The following is a 20,222-nucleotide window of genomic DNA, read 5'->3' as shown; positions in this document are numbered from 1 at the left end:
GGACCTGAGCCACAGCAATGCCATGCCCCCAACCCAGAGAGCCAATCCAGAAGAATACCATGGTATTGAAAGCCGCTGAGATGTCCAAGAGAACCAGCAGGGTCACACTCCCCCGTCTAGCTCTCTGCTGAGGTCATCGACCAAAGCCGTCTCGGTACTGAATTGAGGCCTGAAACCAGACTGTGATTGGTCTAGAGAATTGGTGTCATCCAGGAATCCCTGGAGGCAGGAGGCAACCACTCACTCTAGCACCTTGCCCAAAAAGGGGAGGTTGGAGATCGGTCTGTAGTTGTTCAGTATCAAGGGATCCATGGACACCTTTTTCAATATTGGCTTCACTATCACTTCACTGTTTCAGGCAAGATGGGAATGTCCCCTGTTCCAATGATGAGTTGATTATCTTCACAAACCAATCTCTAAGACCTCTACTGGCCGATTTAATTAGCCAGGAAGAGCAAGGATCCAGAGTGCACGTGGTTGCTCTCACCACTCACCACACAAACTGAAACAAATCCAGCAAAATTGGAGAGACAGGTGCCTCAGTTACCTCATCTGGCATTGTAATAAGGCTGTTGTCCAACTCGGAGCGTATCTGAGTGACTTTATCTGCAAAATGGTGTGCAAAATCGCTGCACCAGGCCGCCGAGCCACAGGGGACCTCCCCACCCCCAGGGGGGTAAAGGAGCTCCCTAACAACTCGGAACAGCTCAGATTATCTATTAGTTGCAGATGCTATTCAGGCAGTCAAGAAGGTCTTCCTGGCTGCCTGCAGAGCTGTGGTGTAGGCCTTAATAGTGGTTCTAGCCCATGTTCGGTCAGGGATGCTATGAGTTATCCTCCAGCGGCGCTTTAGTCCTCTTCTCGAACGTTTCATCACCGCCAGCTCCTTGGTGAACCAAGGAGCTGGGGTGACTCTACGTGTTGCGAGAGGACATTTGGGGGCGATTGTGTCTACCAACCTGGTCATCTCACTATTGTAGTGGTCAACCAAGGCATCGGCCTCCATGTCAGAAGGATCCCCAAGAGACCTCAGAAATCCGTCTGGATCCATAAGCCTTCTGGGGCGGACCATTTTAATTGGTCCACCACCCCTGCGGAGGTTCGAGGACATGGTAAATCTTAAACTGATGAGATGATGATCGCACCATGACAATGGAAGAATATTGTTATGGATTCCTCTTCTTCAGAAGAGGAAGGGGAGCAGGAAAGTGTTCATGAGTCAAAGGGGCAGTTGGAATCTGAGGAGGAGATTTTGCTGCTGCTGCTGCTCAATTGCATAGTTGTTTCCGACTCTTCGTGACCTCATGGACCAGTCCACGCCAGAGCTCCCTGTCAGCCATCGCCGACCCCAGTTCCTTCAAGGTCAAGCCAGTCACCCCAAAGATACCATCCACCCACCTTGCCCTTGGTCGGCCTCTCTTCCTTTTTCCTTCCATTTTCCCCAGCATCATGATCTTTTCCAAGCTTTCCTGTCTTCTCATGGTGTGGCCAAAATACTTCATCTTTGCCTCTAGTATCCTTCCCTCCACTGAGCAGCCAGGCATTATTTCCTGGATGATGGACTGCTTGGATCTTCTTGCGGTCCAAGGTACTCTCAGGATTTTCCTCCTTTCCTACCCACATTTCAGGAAAGGCAAAAGGAAACAGAGCAGAGACGTCGTTCAGCTAGAATAGCTACCAGAAATGCAGCTGAGTAATTGGGAACTACCCTAGCAGCTGTGGGGGAATTCAGGGCTATAAATCAGAAGCAGGTGCAGTCAGCTTTTGCTGGTAACAAACTGACTCTAATGCCTAAGCCTGATCCCCTTGTGCTTGCTTCGAGTCTGCATTTGGAAAATTGTTCTTAGGGATTTATTGCTGTTTCTTTGTCTGAAGTAAGACTGCTACTTGATTTGGGAATTTATCAGAGACTTAAGAACTGTGTTTGCCCTAAGACTTCCTTGTTTTCTTTTGCATTATACCACTGAGTGTGCTGTTCTTTATGTTTTGCTGAAGTAAAGCAGTTTTCATTTACTTACCACATTGTTTTAAGTCTGTTCTTGAAAGACAAAACAGGACAGATATTTTGCTCTTCCACTTCAACCATGTCACCCTCCGCAACAAAAACTAGGTCGAGTGTATGACCAGCCTGATGGGTGGGATCAGTAATTATTTGGGACAGTCCCATGGTCGTCATGGCAACCATGAAGTCCTGAGCTGCACCTGTTAACATGGCCTCTGCATGAATGTTAAAATCTCCCAGCACTATCAGATGTTGGGAGACCAACACCAGGCTCAAGAGCACCTCTGTTAGCTCAGACAGGGAAACTGCTGTGTTGTGGGATAGATGGTACCAGCAGAACCCCCAAACTGACTTGGTTTCCTACTTTCAGGTGGATACACTCAAAACCTGAAGTTTGCGAAATGGTCCATCTGATCAGGGAGATGGACTGCCGAAAGACAACTGTGACCCCTCCTCCCCACCCCCCAGGCCTGGCCTGCTGGAGCATCCCAAAACTTGGAGGACACAGCTGGGTAAGATTTACCCCACCCTGCTAGTCCAACCAGGTCTCGCTGATGCAAGCCAGATCCGCTTTTTTGTCCCAGAACAAATCTTGGATAATAGATGTTTTACCGTTAACGGATCTGGCATTTAGCAGAAGCATTGAACTAAATTCTTGGAAGTATCTATTTCAAGTATTGCAGAGAATAGATTTTGATGAAAATATTATCTGGTTATAAAGACGACATATATACAAAAAGCCCAGTGTTAGTAAAGTCTGTGGAATGACCTGCCAGAAGAGATTTGACAGTTAAAGCAGCTGTCAGAATTTAAGACAAGATCTATCCCTTCCGGCAGGCCTATCCAGTCAATTTTAACTTGTAAATATTACCCTGCATCCTATCAGGGAGTTTTAGTCTTCATTTTACCTATGTATATTTGTTGTATGTATTTTAAGAGTCTTGTGTTTTATTTCTCTGTTTTACTTTGGTATTGAAGATGTTACTGAGAGAAATCAGACAAGATTATAGACTATGTGGAGTGAAGGTAACAGGGAACACAGAAGCTCAGGGCTTATGCAAATGATCTTGTGATAAAAGGTAAAGATTTTCCCCTGACATTAAGTCTAGTAGTGTCAGACTCTGGGGGTTGGTGCTCATCTCTATTTCTAAGCCAAATAGCCAGGATTGTCCGTAGACACCTACAAGGTCATGTGGCCAGCATGACTGCATAGAGCATGGTTACCTTACCACTGAAGCGATGCCTACTGATCTACTCACATTTGCATGTTTTCTAACTGCTAGGTTGGCAGAAGCTGGGGCTAACAGCAGGAGCTCACCCTGCTCCCCAGATTCGAACTACCAACCTTTTGGTCAGCAAGTTCAGTAGCTCAGTGGTTTAACTCGCTGCAGTAATGGGGGCTCCTGATCTTGTAATAAAAACAGAAAATCCAAAAGCTTAATTGAAGAGTCTTTTATTTTTAAAAATTAAGCTGATTGGGGTATGTTCTGAGTTTAAAGGGATTGTGTCAAAATAAAAATATTGATCAGAACCATGACTATAAAAGGGGAATGCAAACTAACTGCTCTTTCTAACTTTAAGGTTGGTAAAGGGGGAGGCCAAATACTTGAGAGTGATCATTGAGAAAAACAATAGTCTATTGTTTGAGAATAATTATGAAAAAAGTTTAGAACGAAATCAAAAGAGACTTAGAACAATGAGAAAATGTAACATTTTTATAAGGCTTATTTTAATGATTAAAAACAGTTGTGTTGCAAAGGCTTCCATTTTATCGGCAAACAATCTTCTTCTTTACTCGTTCAGACCTCATGGACCAGTCCATGCCAGAGCTCCCTGTCAGCCGTCGCTGCCCCCAGCTCCTTCAAAGTTGAGCCAGTCACTTCAAGGATACCGTCAATCCATCTTGCCCTTGGTCGGCCTCTCTTCCTTTTTCCTTCCATTTCCCCCAGCATCATGATCTTCTCCAAGCTTTCCTGTCTTCTCATGATGTGGCCAAAATACTTCAGCTTTGCCTCTAGTATCCTTCCCTCCAGTGAGCAATCGGGCATTACTTCCTGGAGGATGGACTGATTGGATCTTCTTGAGGTCCAGGCACTCTCGGGATTTTCCTCTAGCACCAAAGTTCAAAAGCGTCTATCTTCCTTCGCTCAGCCTTCTTCATAGTCCAGCTCTTACAGCCATAGGTTACTATGGGGAGTACCATTGCTTTCACTGTGCGAACCTTCGTTGCCAGTGTGATGTCTCTGCTTTTCAGTAGTTTGTCAAGACTGGCCATTGCTCTCTTCCCAAGAAGTAGACTGTGGGGACTTGATGTGGCAGAGAATGGAATCCCTTCAGATCCCACCGCTGCCACCAATTAATGTGGAGAGCTGATGTGGCAGAGGATGGAATCCCTCTTTGAATCCCACCGCTGCCACCAATTAATGTAAAGAACCGTTGTGGCAGGGAATGGTATCCCTTTTGGAATCCCACCGCTGCCACCAAATTATGTGAGGAACTTATGTGGCAGAGAATGGAATCCTTTAGAATCCCTCAGTTTTGCCACCAATATTGTACAGAGGTGAGGTGTCTGACAGGAATGTGAGGCCGGGATGGAACCCTTTTGATCCCACACACGCACGCACACAGATACCACCACTTAATAAAGATGTTTTATAAGAGATGATGTTAATTAATTATTTGTTTGATTATCTTCTTCTTCGCTGCCACCAATGGAGACGTCAGGCAGATGATACTGGTTCTTATAAGCTTTCTCTATTTGTTCCACTTCAGGTGTTGATGTTACTTAACTTAATATGAGAGTATGACAGAGGCTTATTTAGAATAAAATCAAAACAAGTTTATTGCAGGTACAGAGCTTGATGGTTTCAGATAACTTGGTAAAGGCACTTCGCTTAATGGTTACAACGGTTATGAGGTGGTTAAACTTTCAAAATACTTCTTTCTTTAAGTTACACTAAACCCTGATCCTACTGGATCCCCTGGGATTAATTCTCCCTAATCCACAGGCGCTATAAAAGACCCTAGACAAATCACCTAACTTGCCTAGTCTGGTCTAACCTAAATCTGACTCAAATCTTTCTATTTAAGCCAGTCTGATTCTCCACACAAGAACCAGATCCTTCTCTGTGACTGGAAAATCACCAACTGCTGGGTTTTAAAACATTCCCCTTTTCCTTTCCAAGCGGCGGTTGGCTCCGCCCCTGTTGCTATGGTAACCTGTTCTAGCATTCTAAGATGACTACCTTCCCTCATACATATCAATTCAAATACTCACCATTTTAAACTTAGCCAAACCTGACTGTTTAAACAAAATTAAATACACATTTCATCTATATACAGAATATAATTATACACTTCTTCACATAGACGTCTTCTGATTTCCTGGATGCAGTCTGCATCTGCAGTGATCTTCGCACCTAGAAATATAAAGTCTGTCACTGCCTCCACGTTTTCTCCCTCTATTTGCCAGTTGTCAATCGGTCTGGTTGCCATGATCTTGGTTTTCTTGATGTTTAACTGCAGCCTGGCTTTTGCAGTTTCTTCTTTCACTTTGGCGATAAGATTCCTCAGCTCCTCCTCACTTTCAGCCATCAGAGTGGTATTATCTGCATACCTAAGGTTGTTAATGTTTCTTCCAGAAATTTTAACTCCAGCCTTGGATTTGTCAAGCCCCGCACGTGTCATGATGTCTTCTGCATACAAGTTGAATAGGTAGGGCGATAGTATACAGCCCTGCCGTACTCTTTTCCCAATCTTGAACCAGTCTGTTGTTCCTGTCAGAGTATTTGCAGCACAGCAGTAGTTGGATAGAAGCAGTGGAGCGCAGAACGAAGAGACACTCAGAGATGTTGGTAAAACTATTTACAAAGTTTTACTGTATGCAGCAGTAATCAAAACAAACAGACTTGTAGACAACAGACAAACACGGGACTGTTCTGTTCTCCAACAGAACTTGACTCGAACTCTAGGCAGACAGAGCTCAACTGAACTGACGCAATCGGTAGGCACAAACACTTGTGTCTGGATACTCCCTAGTTTCAGCCACACATCAAGGTCATTATAGCTGCTTGGCAATTAGGTCTTTCCACATTATGGTACATTCTGGATGATGCAATCAGTTGCAATACAAGCATGGCACAAATTGCATTTAAACACTATCAATACACAAATTCCACATTAACAGTTCCGTGGTCTGTTCTTACTGTGGCTACTTAGTCTTTGTACAGATTTCTCAGGAGACAGACAAGTGACTTGGTATCCCCATACCACCAAGCACATGCCACAGTTTATTATGATCCACACAGTCAAAGGCTTTAGAATAGTCAATAAAGCAGAAGTAGATGTTTTTCTGAAATTCCCTAGCTTCCTCCATTATCCAGCGGATATTGGCAATTTGGTCTCTTGTTCCTCTGCCTTTTCTAAACCCAGCTTGGACATCTGGCAGCTCTCGCTCCATGCATTGCTAGAGTCTGCCTTGCAGGATCTTGAGCATTATCTTACTGGCATGTGAAATAAGTGCCACTGTCCAGAAGTTTGAACATTCTTTAGCACTTCCCTTTTTTGGTATGGGGATGTACATTTATTTTTTTTCCAATCTGATGGCCATTCTTGTGTTTTCCATATTTGCTGGCATATGGCATGCATCACCTTGACAGCATCATCTTCCAAGATTTTAAACAGCTCAGCTGGGATCCCATCGTCTCCTGCTGCCTTGTTGTTAGCAATGCTTCTTAAGGTCCATTCAACCTCACTCCTCAGGATGTCTGGTTCTAATTCACTCACCACACCATCAAAGCTATCCTCTGTATTATTATCCTTCCTATACAGATCTTCTGTATATTCTCGCCAACTTTTCTTGATCTCTTCAGCTTCTGTTAGGTCCTTGCCATCTTTGTTTTTAATCATGCCCATTTTTGCCTGAAATTTACCTCCGATGTTTCTGATTTTCTGGAAGAGGTCTCTTGTCCTTCCTATTCTATTGTCTTCTTCCACTTCCATGCATTGCTTGTTTAAAAATAGTTCCTTGTCTCTCCTGGCTAATTTAATTGGGCATTTCTCCCCCTTTCGCTGTTTCCTTTCACCTTCCTTCTTTCTTGGGCTACTTCCAGTGTCTCAGCAGACAACCACCTTGCCTTCTTGGTTTTCTTTTTCTTTGTGACGTACTTTGTTGCTGCCTCCTGAACAATGTTGTGGACTTAGAATCATAGAATCATAGAATCATAGAATAGTAGAGTTGGAAGAGACCACATGGGCCATCTAGTCCAACCCCCTGCTAAGAAGCAGGAAATCGCATTCAAAGCACCCCCGACAGATGGCCATCCAGCCTCTGCTTAAAAGCCTCCAAGGAAGGAGCCTCCACCACGGCCCCGGGGAGAGAGTTCCACTGTCGAACAGCTCTCACAGTGAGGAAGTTCTTCCTGATGTTCAAGTGGAATCTCCTTTCCTGTAGTTTGAAGCCATTGTTCCGTGTCCTAGTCTGCAGGGCAGCAGAAAACAAGCTTGCTCCCTCTTCCCTATGACTTCCCTTCACGTATTTGTACATGGCTATCATGTCTCCTCTCAGCCTTCTCTTCTGCAGGCTAAACATGCCCAGCTCTTTAAGCCGCTCCTCATAGGGCTTGTTCTCCAGACCCTTAATCATTTTAGTCGCCCTCCTCTGGACGCTTTCCAGTTTGTCAACATCTCCCTTCAACTGTGGTGCCCAAAATTGGACACAGTATTCCAGGTGTGGTCTGACCAAGGCAGAATAGAGGGGGAGCATAACTTCCCTGGATCTAGACGCTATTCCCCTATTGATGCAGGCCAGAATCCCATTGGCTTTTTTAGCAGCCGCATCACATTGTTGGCTCATGTTTAACTTGTTGTCCACGAGGACTCCAAGGTCTTTTTCGCACACACTGCTGTCAAGCCAGGCGTCCCCCATTCTGTATCTTTGATTTCCATTTTTTCTGCCGAAGTGAAGTATCTTGCATTTGTCCCTGTTGAACTTCATTTTGTTAGTTTTGGCCCATCTCTCTAGTCTGTCAAGATCGTTTTGAATTCTGCTCCTGTCTTCTGGAGTGTTAGCTATCCCTCCCAGTTTTGTGTCGTCTGCAAATTTGATGATCGTGCCTTCTAACCCTTCGTCTAAGTCGTTAATAAAGATGTTGAACAGAACCGGGCCCAGGACGGAGCCCTGCGGCACTCCACTTGTCACTTCTTTCCATGATGAAGACGACGCATTGGTGAGCACCCTTTGGGTTCGTTCGCTTAGCCAATTACAGATCCACCTAACCGTAGTTTTGTCTAGCCCACATTTTACTAGTTTGTTTGCCAGAAGGTCGTGGGGGACTTTGTCGAAGGCCTTACTGAAATCCAGGTACGCTACATCCACAGCATTCCCTGTATCGACCCAACTCGTAACTCTATCGAAAAAGGAGATCAGATTAGTCTGGCATGACTTGTTTTTGGTAAATCCGTGTTGACTATTAGCAATGACCGCATTTGTTTCTAAGTGTTCGCAGACCACTTCCTTAATGATCTTTTCCAGAATTTTGCCTGGTATTGATGTGAGGCTGACCGGACGGTAATTGTTTGGGTCGTTCTTTTTTCCCTTCTTGAAGATAGGGACCACATTCGCCCTCCTCCAATCTGCTGGGACTTCTCCCGTTCTCCAAGAACTCTCAAAGATAATTGCCAGTGGTTCTGAAATAACTTCCGCTAGTTCCTTCAGTACTCTTGGATGTAGCTGATCTGGCCCTGGGGACTTAAATTCGTTTAGAGAGGCCAGGTGTTCCTGGACAACGTGTCTCCCTATTTGGGGTTGGATTTCCCCCAATCCTTCGTCCATTCCGTGTTGCTGAGGTTGAAGATGGCTTTCTTTTTCTGAGAAGACCGAGGCAAAGAAGGTATTGAGCAGTTCTGCCTTTTCCCTGTCCCCTGTCGCCATCACCCCATCTTCTCCTTGCAATGGCCCTATCGCCTCCTTTTTCTTCCTTTTTCTACCAACGTAAGCAAAAAAGCCTTTTTTGTTGTTTTTTATGTCCCTGGCAAGCCTGAGCTCATTTTGCGCTTTAGCCTTGCGAACCTTTTCCCTACAGGTGTTGGCTATACGTTTGAATTCTTCTTTGGTGATTTCTCCCCTTTTCCACTTCTTGTGCATGTCACTTTTGAGCTTTAGCTCAGTTAGAAGTTCTTTGGACATCCATTCTGGCTTCTTTGCACTTGTCTTATTTTTCTTCTTTGTTGGCACTGTTTGCATTTGCGCCGTGAGTATTTCACTTTTGAAAAACTCCCATCCATCCTTAACTCCCTTGTTTTTTAATATCGGCGTCCATGGAATGCCGCTCAGTAATTCCTTCATTTTTTGGAAGTCAGCTCTCTTAAAGTCCAGAAAGCGTGTTTGACTTGTCTTAGTTTCAGCATTCCTTTGTATTGCAAACTGCAGGAGCACATGGTCACTTGCCCCTAAGGATCCAACCACTTCAACTGTATTGATCAGGTCTTCCACATTTGTTAAGATTAGATCAAGAGTTGCTGATCCCCTTGTTGCCTCTTCTACCTTCTGGACCATAAAACTATCTGCAAGGCAAGTGAGGAATTTGTTGGACTTTGTACTCTTGGCTGAGTTTGTTTTCCAGCAGATATCGGGATAATTGAAATCGCCCATGACTACTATATCTCTTCTTTGTGCCTGTTTGGTCAGCTGTTGACAGAAGGCTTCATCAAGTCCTTCATCCTGACTCGGAGGTCTGTAGTAGACACCCACGACAAGATCTTTTTGAGTCCCGGTTCCCTTGATTCTTATCCAGATGCTTTCAAGCTGGTTTCCCGGATTACAGTCTTGCATTTCTTCTGCAACGTAACTGTTTTTGACATATAAAGCTACTCCCCCTCCTTCTGTCCATAGTTCTTCTGGGACTCTATTTATCAAGTCTAGTCCCTGAAATCTATTTTTCACTTCCACTGCATATTCACTAGGAATATTTGTGAGATCATATCTAATAGGTCTGTGTATTTTCCCCATTCTCTTTAGTCTGATTCTAAATTTTGCAATGAGAAGTTTGTGGTCTGAACTACAGTCAGCTCCAAGTCTTGTTTTCACTGACTGGGTGGATGTCCGCCACCTTTGTCTGCAAAGGATGTAGTCAATCTGATTCCGGCGTTGACCATTGGGTGAAGTCCATGTGTAAAGCTGTCTTTTAGGTTGTTGGAAGAGAGTGTTTGTTATGCACAGAGAGTTTTCCTGGCAAAATTCTATCAGCCTATGTCCTGCTTCGTTTGGTTGTCCTAGACCATCCTTGCCTGTGATCCCGGTTGTCATTTGACTGCTCACCTTAGCATTCCAATCTCCTGTAATGAGAATAATGTCTCTTTTTGGTGTGTTATCCAGTAGGTGCTGCAGATCCTCATAGAACTGATCTAATTCTGCTTCTTCGGCAGGTGTGGTTGGGGCATATATTTGGATCACTGTGATGTTAAACAGCTTGCCTTGAACTTGAATTGAGATAATTCTATCATTTTTTGGGTTGTATCCAATCACTGCTTTCGCAACTTTATTATTAACAATGAAGGCTACTCCATTTCTTCGGTGTTCCTCTTGTCCGCAGTAGTAGATCTGGTGGTCATCTTTTGTGAAGTGGCCCATTCCAGTACATTTCAGTTCACTGACTCCCAGAATGTCTATCTTTAATCTTTTTCTTTTCTTTTTTTTGATGTTGGTTTTTCCGTGTTGTAGGATGGCTGTCAATTTGGGCATGGGGGGGGGGGTCATTTGTCTCATGAAGAGACATGTTGTATTGCTAGGTTTGGGTATTTCTGGTTATTCTTATGAAAATTCTTCGGGGTATGTCCATCTTTTCCTTATGTACTCTTCAAATATTGACCAGTCTGTTTCTTTTATTGGTTGTCCGTGGTGTTTCTTCAACAGGAAGGTTAGTATGTCCATGGTCTTTATTTCCCATACTTTTAATAGTCATTGATTAATTGAAGGGATCTGGTTTGTTCTCCATAATTTGGCAAAGACAATCCTGGCTCCTATAACCAGATAGTTTAGAATTTTTTCCTCATTTGTGTCCAACTTCAAATTTTTAAGGCTCAATAGGTATAGTTCTGGTCTCATATGTAGGTTCTTCCCCATTATTTTTATGTCTATCTTTAATCTTGTCATCTCACCAATGACCACGTCCAATTTGCCCTGGCTCATAGATCTTACATTCCAGGTTCCTTTAGTGTGTTGATCTTTAGAGCATCGGATTCGTCGTTCATCTCCAGCACCGTCAGCCATTAGCCTTCCTTTCAGCTTTGAGCTAACTGCGTCATCACATCTGGGGCTAGTTGGACTAGTCTTTTGTTCCTCCCCAGTAGCATTTTGACCATCTTCCGACCTGGGAGTCCTATCTTCCGATGGTATACTGACAATTTTCTGGTTGTGCTGATTCATGTAGTTTTCATGGCAAGAATACTGGGGTGGGTTGCCATTACCTTCCCCAGGGATCGTATTTAGTCTGACCTCTCTGCCATGACCTTCCCATCTTGGGTGGCCCTGCACGGTATAGCTCATGGCATCATTGAGGTGTGCAAGCCCCAGCACCGCGTCAAGGTAACGATCCTTTGCATGGGAATATTGCACGGCAAACAATATCCATAAAAAATGGACCACCTTATGACAGAAAAAAATTCTAGATTTATCTGGTAAGCAAAGAAGTCAAGGAGAAAACATAAAAATTGCTTGATGATCAAGAAAGAAACTGAAACTTTTTAATATCGGATTATACTATGAGGCCTCCTGCTTTGTATAGCTGAAGGAACTGGGTTTTTTTTTTTAGAAATGAGAGATAATACCTTGAAGAAGCTTGGCCAATCCTAATTCTTTTTCACCCAATAGATAGGCAGACAAAATGCCTCAAAATGTCACCCAGGTTGCACTTGTCTATTTTGTCTTTATTCTTGATAGACGGGATTATCTCTGAAACAGATGGCGACTACTGTTAAATGTCCTCAAACTCCAATCTATTGACAATGAGTTGAACAGAGACCATGGTTTCTGGCACATGGCATATATTAGGACAAACATCAACATCCCAGTTTCTTGAGGAATCTCTTGGCAAGTTTATTATATTTCCTGCCTTTGTCTTCCAATTTCATTGTTAAAATTGAACTTGTCACCACATCATACCCACATGTTTCTGCATTTCTGTGAAAGGATGACAGTGTTTTGAATATCAAAATAAAGTGACAGGAGTGTGTCCAACTTAAGGCAAAATATCACTGGTTCATCTAATAGTTGGATGGGAAAGTGATGCATCTAATGAGAGCTAATATTAAAATTTAACCCTTTATGGCAACTGATTGGAAACAAATGCTTCTCAGTCTTCCAGCTACTCGAGATCCTGTTAATGAAAAGTGCTGACACAGGGACATCATGTGAAGCCTGTGCAGGCAATGAGCTGCTTGGACTTCTTTAACCTGCTTAGCTTCAGTTACATTTACAGTAGAAATCCAATGAAATAATGAAAACTGGAGGGGGCACAAGGTGCAGAGCAGAGGTGTGTCCTTCATTCATTACACTCTAAACTTGAAAATAAAATAAAAACCACTGAAATGGCTCTCGAATTCAAAAGAACATGCTTGGAGAATAAAATAACTAGGCAGTGATGGAAATGGGGAAGAAAAGATTTTCAATAATGAGGTACCTGAGGACTTGATTCTACATATTTCAACCATTCTGTGCACTGTTAAAAACCCAAAAAGTCAAGAGTGAAATTACTTTTTCAGGTAACATGGAAGGCATAGCAGTTTCATTGGGCAATGGGGGAAACACTGTTTAATTAACATTTACATTTTCATAACTCTGCTACAAATTCAAGTTGTAGGAAAGCTATTTAAACTAAGCTCTTTTCAGTCTTGTAAAACATTTGCTTGGGATTACAAATTTGTTCTTAAATGCATAACTGAGAAACATTAAACTTCATTAGTCTGTTTTTTTTTCATAAAAAGTCAATTATTTTCAAGTTTATCTTTGGGTGACTGAGAGCAAAAGAACTCATTCATATGGCATTCTCTGAGAAGTACTAATCCTTATAAAATTCTGTAAGCCTCTTCTGTTGTAAGATTCTCCTTTGAATTTCTAATTTAAGATGTACTTGCCCGAACAAAGTAAGGAAGGAGTTGGAGGTACAAAAAAAATCCTATTTATGGGCTCTGATTCTGTGACAAATAAATACTAAGCATGGGCGAATTAATCGGAATCGTTGTTAATCATAATAAATGTGTTAATTGTAATACATTCGAATGGGTCCCGAGGTGGTTTGGCACTTCCGAATTAACCTTCCAATTCGAAGTGTTGGAGCCTATCCTTGGAATACCTTCAGAATACCTTTGGATATATGAGAAAGCATTTTCAATCAATCTCCTGCATCAGGCTTAAGAGCCCCATAGAAGCCTGGAGTGTTTTCACTCCTGGATATAGGATTGAAAAGGAGGAAGAAGAGAAGGGGCATGTTTTGCAAGAGTGTGCCTCCCTGTGCACAAAACTTGGAGCGAGGAATGCGTGGAAGGAAAAGAGGCAGGAAAGGGGGCCCTGTTTGCTGCTGCTGCTCCAACCAACCCGGGGCCGACTACCTACTCTTGCCTTGTCCAGCTCCCTCTGCCCAGGCTTCAACAGTGTCACCTTGCTCCTGAAGGTTCCAGGTCTTGCGGTGCACTGCCTCCAAGGATCTCAGCCCCACTGCCATCAAGGAGGCAAGGAAGGAAGGAAGGAAGGAAGGGAAAAAGGAAGCCACAAAAGTTTCCCTTGGTTTCCCTTTCTCTCTCCCTCTTTTGCACAAAGTTCTCCAAAGCTTTTCAACACCCCCCGCCCCCCGCAGCTCCCAATCTGGATTCTCCTTCTCACTCCCGAAGTAGCTCAATCTGAATCAAGCACCAGCTTTCCCTCATTCTCCTTCGCCTTCCTCAGCTGAGGAAGAGGGAGCCGCAGCCCATTTCACTCCTGGAGCATCAGGGCATTCGAGCCCATTTCACTCCTGGAAATAGAATGGGACATTAGCCCCCATTTCACTCCTAGAGCATTGGGGCATTGGCCCCCATTCTACTCCTGGATATAGAATGGTGCATAAGAGCCCATTTCAGTCCTGGAGCATTGGGGCATTAGCCTCCATTTCACTCCTGGATATAGAATGGAGCATTAGCCCCCATTTCATTCCTGGAGCATCGGGGTTTTCGAGCCCATTTCACTCCTGGATATAGAATGGGGCATAAGAGCCCATTTCACTCCTGGAGCATTGGGGCATTAGCCCCCTTTTCACTCCTGGATATAGAATAGGGCATTAGCCTCCAATTCACTCCTGGATATAGCATCAGGGCATTTGAGCCCATTTCACTCCTGGATATAGAATGGGGCATAAGAGCCCGTTTTGAGACAGCATGGTGTAATGTACTGGTTTTAAAGTTGGACTGCGATTGTGGCTTGATTCCCCACTCTGCCATGGAAACCCACTGGGTGATCTTGGGCAACTCACACACTCTCCACTCCAGAAAACCCAATGAAACAGGAAATAACACTTTCAAACCAAGAACAGATTACCTTATTCAGAGGCTGATGGCCATCTGTCAGGAATAACATTTTATTGATTAGCCCTTAGGCCATATCAAAGTACCAAGCCAAACAACCAGGCTTGAAAAGACCTGATTACATTCTATACAAATATTAAATAAAACACTTGTAACAATACAATCAATAAATAAATATGATAAAACTGTGTGTACATCATATTTCATTTTCACCTCTACAATTTAGCCCAATCAGCCCCACATATGTGGATCTCAAACGTATTGTTTTCCTCAAGTACAGAGCCGTTTTATATGTTATTTTTGGATCTTGACTGCACATAAAATACGTTGTTCTGATGTGCGATTCCCAGTGCATTGTCCATTTGATATATGGACCAAAGAACAAATCTCTCACCTTTTGATACAATTTACAGTCAAATAATATATGTGCTAATTCCTCAATTTCAGGTGCTTCACAGATACAGAACAGTTCATTATAAGGGATGTTGTTAAATCTCCCATATCTAACCATTGTATCAAGCTGATCAAATCTAGCTCGAGTAAATACCTCCCTAAAGTGTTTTGGCATTTGGATTTTTAGATAGTTGGCAATTTGGAAGGTACATTTATATTGGCTCAGCCATTTTAGGTTAGCAACCCCACTGAGAGTAGCTATATCTTTTTGTGCTTCTATGTCCAAAATTCTTTGTCTGCCACTCTTTTTTACTTGATCGCTTAAGGTGCAGGAGACAGGAAGGCCACAACTTCTTATATAATTTGTCAGTTGCATAATCCATGAGCTCTGTAGCTGAGATTTTATCTGTTCTAATAGGTACAATTTTGGGAATATCGGGTTTCATTACATTGATTTTACACCAGTAGTTATATGCCTTGTATTTAGATCGTGCATGGATTATGTACATTTCCAGTTCAGCTCTCACTGCAGCTGCTGAGGTTCTTTTATCCACTCCCAAAATGCTTCTCGAATGCTGAGATTCAGCTTGTTCTACTACTGAGATGGAACTTAAATCCCATACTTCTGCTGCATATAATAGCATGGGTGTAATCTTAGCTTTATATACTTTAATTATTGGGATTAGAGTACCTGGGTGGCTATGTGTTTTTAATTTAAGTATTAGATTCAGGTGAGCCTATCCTCTGAGTGCACTCCTTTGATGGTGGAAAGTACAAGAGCCCATTTTGGAGAAAGTTACTCCAAGATAAGGGAAGGTGTTCACTTGTTCTATTACCTCACCATCTAATTGCCATCTGTGTCTCTGCTGTGTTTTTCCAAACACCATTATTTTTGACTTTGATTTGTTGATGATTAAAGAGTTATCCTGGCAAAAGGAGCTGAGTCATCTTAACAACCTATGGAATCCAACTTGCGAGTATGATAATAGAATCATATCATCAGCATATAACAAGGTGTTACAGTATGTGTTTTGGATTTTAGGCATATGAACTACAGGGTCTTTCATTACTCCAGGCAGGTCATTGATGTAGAGGTTAAATAGTATTGGTGCTAAGATGCACCCTTGTCTTACCCCTTTGTATGTATTTATTAAGTATGAGCAAATTCTCAATTTGTCTCTAATTTCGGATTAAAATTGTTTTGTTCTCGCTTTTTGATCTGCTATCCGACACATGGTATCATGGCGCATCAAGCATTGTAATATAAAGCAACGTTGGCCCTCTCTCGGATTGGCTCTTAATATGTATCGGTTTTTTTCCAAAATTTTTAAAAATATTTTTTAAATTTTTTTTGCTACTGCAACCTATCTTGAATGGGAGAGCAGCCCAGCCTAAAATGGCTGCTGCTTTCCAACCAATCAGAGAAGGGAGAGCAGAGTGAGAAGGGTTGCTTCTTGGGCTGGGAAGCAGACAAGGGAAAGCTCTGGGCAAGCCAAGCTGATAGAAGGGAGAGCAGAGCATAAACCGGTCTTGGGTGCTGCACTGCTGGAGAAGGGAGAGGGAGGTCAAGGTAGGCTGTGCCAGGGTCTAGCTCACTGTGGAGCTGCTGGCCCATCTGTGTTCTTTTTGCAAAAATATTTTAAAAGGAACCTATGGTTCTCCAAGTTACATAGCTTTGCCTTCTTGAAACTATGATCCATTTCCAAGCCAAGGGATTTCGGTTATCAAATCTGGTAGCGCTTTGCAAGAACCACTATAGAGTTCCAGTGTTCTTTAGGCAAAAATATCAAAAAAGGAACATATAGTTTTCCAAGTTACATAGCTTTGCCTTCTTCAAACAGTGATCCATTTCCAATCCAAGGGACTTAGCAACTCTGGGAGCATTTGTGAGAACCACTATAGATTTGCTGTGTTCTTTAGGCAAAAATATCCCAAAAGAAACATATAGTTTTCCAAGTTACATAGCTTAGCCTTCTTCAAACAGTGTTCCATTTCCAATCCAAGGGATTTAGCAACTCTGGGAGCACTTTGCAGGAACCACTATAGATTTCACTTCACTTCACTTCACTTCAATTTATTTCTTAATTAGTCGCTCTCCACCAGAGTGCTCCGAGCGACTTACAATTTAAAATATCATTCCACAATATAAAAACATTCAACATAAAAACATTCATCAGTGACTATTTGGCAAATTAGATCTGATTTACTTAAATGCACAACCAAACAGCCAAGTCTTGAGTGCTTTGACAAAAGATTGCAACTCCGACATTGCTCTAACATATAGAGGCAATGAGTTCCACAGAATTTGAGCATGGGTTGAAAAGGCTCTATGCCTTGTATCTTCCAGGTGTACCTCCCTAGGGCCCAGTACGTATAGGAGATTTTCCTGGGTGGATCGAGGTGACCACTGATGGAAAAAAGGAATGAGGCGGTCCCTAAGATATAATGGTCCTTGGCCATTTCGAGCTCTAAATGTCAGGATCAGTATCTTGTAAGAGATCCGATGTTCTATTGGTAATGCAGTTGTTTCAGAATCATTGTAATATGGGATCTTATAGATGATCCCGCTAGCAGCCTGGCCGCCGCATTTTGGATCATTTGGATCTTCTAGGTTTTTGTCTTCACAAGGCAACATATAAGGCGTTACAATAATCCAACCTAGTGGTGACTGTTACATGTATTGCCGTTGCCAATGCTTCTATTGAAAGGTAGGATGCCAATTTCCTTGCCTGCTGACTTATGGCAGTGATCTGGGCCTCCATTGTCAGCGATGAGTCCAACACAACCCCAAGGCTTTTAACAGTAGCAGACGGAACCAGAACTTCCCCATCGAAATCTGACAGTAACTGGATTAACTCCACAGCAAAGGCAGGAGCTCCCAGAGCTTTGGCCTGACCACTCCACCCTCTGTCTCCGGTCCCGGAGAAACGAATTGAACCTTTTAAGAGCTAAACCTCATACACCAGACATAGACAATCGATGGATCAGCAAGTCATGGTCCACGGTGTCGAATGCAGCTGTAAAGTCTAAGAGTACCAATAGCACTGATCCGCCTCGGTCTAACTGACGACAAATTTTGTCAGTAATAGCTACCAAGACAGTCTCTGTCCCATGATCTGAACAAAAGCCTGATTGAAAGGGGTCTAAGCCCACAGTCTCATGTAAGAATTGCTGTAGCTGTCCCACCACTGTCCATTCAATCACCTTGTTCAAAAATGGAAGGTTTGAAACTGGGTGATAGTTATTAGGTATGGCAGCATCTAGACTTGGTTTTTGCAGAACAGGGTGAACCACTGCTTCTTTAAGACACTTTGGGAAAATTCCTTGTTCCAAGTAGCTGTTAATGATGTTCCTTAAGGGATCTCATAATCCCTCCCAGCACTCCTTAACCAAGGGCCGAGGGAGCAGGTAGTTGGTCTTGCTGAAGCTAGAGTCTTTTCCAGATCTTCCATTTCTAATGGCACAAAAAGTTCTAGAAGTTTGTCACTAGATGGCCAGAAAGCCTCTAGTTCCCTAGATGTGTCCTCTGTGGGAGGTAGCCCTTCGCGAAGCAGATTGATCTTATTTATGAAGTAGCTCTGAAAGGTTTCTGCTGTAATATCTTGACTGGCCATATCTTTGGCTGGATGGGTTGGATTTATGATGTTACGAACAATTTTAAATATTTGAGCAGGTCGAGATCTGGCGGAAGCTATCAGTGATGAATTATATTCTTTTTTGGCCTCTCTGGTGGCTGCTTCATAGATTTTCTGATGTATTTCGAGAACCGACTTCAATGTTTCATCAGGTTTCTTGTGCCATTTATGTTCTAATTTCTTCCGCTCAAGTTTCATCTGACGTAATGCATCCGTGAACCATGGAGATCTATTCCGGTGAGAGCAAAAAGCCTGTTTAGGGGCAACTATATCTAAAGAAGTTGATAGATTTTTATTCCAGTTTTCCACTCATTCATGTAGAGAATCAGCAGTGTAATCCAGTTATTTAAGGACACTCGAAAGTCTAATAGGATCCATCAGCTTCCTCGGCCGCGTGAAAATTTGTTCAGTCTCCGTGAACAAATTGTGAGCTGCAGTTTTCTCTCCTGGATACCTTGCCATTTGGTATCTTTAAAAATGACTTGGATAAGTATAGGAGAGGCTGATCAAATCTATGGATGGTACTAAACTGGTTGGAGTCATTTATATTCTGGAAGACTGGATTAGGACTCAAAATGATAGTAAAAGACTAGAAAATAATGAAAAAATAGTACAATGCATTTTGAAAGGAGTAAATGTGGAATAAAACATGAATACAGGAAAAATCAAATAAAGTATGGATAGCACCTGGTTTGGCACTAGTACAAGTGAAAAAGATCATGAGGCCTTCATAGTCAACAACCTAAACATCAATGAAAAATTGCAGCCTAAATTTTAAAAAAAAGGCTGCCACTTAGATGAAGCAAGCTGGGTTTATGTGGAATCAAATTATGGGAAAGGAGAATAGTCATTTGTATAAGATATGTTCCATGAGCAGCCTATTGTGACCTCACACTGGTGCTATATGAAAGTCCTTGTGTCTCATTTGAGTGAAAATGATCAAGGTGTTCCCCCACAGATACTGCCCCCTGGATATTATGGCATCCAGCCAGGTCTATAATAGAAAGCATAGCTCAGCCAAATTGGGCTTTCCTGTACCATTATTATTCATTAAAGTGCTTGCTGAATAATGCTACTAGGAGTCCCTTTTTGTGCCTGTATAAAAGAATTTCTTTTAAAATGTGTTAGCTGACATGTAACTCATATTTAATGAAAAGTTTCACTTCAATTCTGCAAATATGTTCTTTATGTTCCCATGACTTTCTCAATGACAAAAATTATTTTCCAATAAATATGGCGGTGTCCACCATGTCAGCAGAAACTAATATTCCAATCCTCTTACTCCTAACTTTAGGTATTATAAGATCAGACAGACAGCCATTTGCCACGCATTGTCATCCTAAAGCTGTTTTAAAATAAACTTCAAAGAAGAAATGTTTCTGAGAAAGAACAGGGCTGGATGACGCATAGCTAAAAATTCTCCTGCTCCTGCGTCAAGGACAGCAAAGCAATAGAACAGGTAATTCTGTAACTGTTTTTTTCTGATAATGCAAGTATCTTAATTTCTAGACATACATTAAAACTACTTTAAAATTTAACAAGGGGAGAAAGACAGGGAAATATAAACTTGCATTTGGCAAACTGAGTTGCAACTCTGCTTGCCAACCAAACTTTATCAGTTAAAAAAACAAAAACAAAAA

Source organism: Anolis carolinensis, chromosome 4 (genome assembly GCF_035594765.1).
Source record: "Anolis carolinensis isolate JA03-04 chromosome 4, rAnoCar3.1.pri, whole genome shotgun sequence".
In the NCBI taxonomy this organism is placed as follows: domain Eukaryota; kingdom Metazoa; phylum Chordata; class Lepidosauria; order Squamata; family Dactyloidae; genus Anolis; species Anolis carolinensis.
This window is presented reverse-complemented; position numbering follows the sequence as displayed.